Source organism: Belonocnema kinseyi, chromosome 5 (genome assembly GCF_010883055.1).
Source record: "Belonocnema kinseyi isolate 2016_QV_RU_SX_M_011 chromosome 5, B_treatae_v1, whole genome shotgun sequence".
NCBI classification, from domain to species: Eukaryota; Metazoa; Arthropoda; class Insecta; order Hymenoptera; family Cynipidae; genus Belonocnema; species Belonocnema kinseyi.
The window spans coordinates 31,991,303-31,992,995 of NC_046661.1; positions in this window are offsets into that span (position 1 = coordinate 31,991,303).

Here is a 1,693-nt window from a genome sequence, read left to right on the forward strand (position 1 = left end):
GGAATTTCGAAAATATTTCAAGCCTTGATAGTTAAGACATTTTATACTTGTACTATTCAGTGTCTTGAATAATAAAAAATTTAAAGCTATCTAGATATGCAAAAATTTTACATTAAAAGTATTCATAGACGGAAAACCAAGGTGTGAACGGTCTCGGGCAGCTGCCTGCCTGCACTTGTGTAAGGTACTATATTAGATGGGAATATGCAAACTGCCATTCTGGTTCCCCGTCAAATTCAAAATCGCTAAATTGATATCGAATTATATAAATACACTTACATGATATAGATTTTTTATTTTTGAATTATACTTAGGCATTGTTATCAAAACATAAATTATAAATAAAATAACGTGAGATAATATAGGAAACATTTAAATTCGACTATGTGATTTTTTAATCCACATATTTGCCAAAAACTAGCACTTGCAAAAATTATGATTGCAAACGAAATTTTACTCAGTTTATAAATTGGCGTGCGCTAAAATTATAATGATATGACTTTTTTAAATGAATATTAACAAATAATAAAATGATAATAGACTATAGGTCAAACATTAATACAATACTTTCTCCAGAGTTTATTATGATAGCTATTTATATTTCACATCATAGGTCCTTTTTATTTGCGTGGGTTAATGTGCGTCTGTAGAAACACGGGTTCCTAACCTTACTTTCTTCTGGATCTCATTTCACTTTAATATATCAAAAAAATGCTTATAGGTAATTTAATTACATGTAAACATAATCTTCAGACCCCTATATTTAAATTGTATTGTGATAGTCATAGATATTAGTAATAATTTGGCATAATCTTGAATTTAAATTCGGTTTCCATTTGTCGCGTCTACAATTTATGATCCACATTGACAGTTGTTCTCTTCACCCTCGTGGAAAACAATAAAGTTTAAATCCATCCTCGCTTCTATTTTTACAAAACGGAGCCCTGCAGCAGACCATTTTTCTTATATTCTAAACTTAATTTTAATTAAACTATACGACATGCTCATCGCACTGTTTCACGCCGACTGTCCAGGAACCAGAATGGCGGTTGCATATTCCTGTCTAATATAGTCCCCTACACCGGTGTAACGGCATGCGCCGTTTTCTGAACTAAACTCTCAGGGTGCTGAGAATCTTTTAACACTCTCGGAACTAGTTAATTCTTTGGCGGGAAGTTTCAAATAGCTTTTTAAATGCAAATTGATTATCTGTATGTATGTAAGCTGTAAATGTTACGTCATTCTTTGTACACAAGTCTTACGAATAACATGGTTTTTTACGTCTAAATTAAACCAGTATTTAAGTATTATATCTTATTTTAGCTACAATATAATTTCATTTATAATATTGTTAAGTTCTCTGTCCAAAGTAGATTTTGAGGTTAGAAACCCGAGATATCGAGCTATTTTTAGTATCGTTAACAGGTTATGGCGCCAGCCAGACGCTTTAAAAAAGAGACCTTTGTACTTCAAAGCAGGAAACTGTCACTCAATGAGATTGATATTTTCCGGTGATAAAAGTTGGACTTTGGAACAATTGCCTTGAACTGCCATTCACTTTAATTGCCGAAAATCAGTAGGAGGAGCAAAGTGACCTCATTTGTGATTGGTTATTCGACACTAAAAGTGAGTGACATCAGCATTTTGATTGGCTAAAGACTAAAAGTAGGGATAAACCCCGCCCAAAATAAGG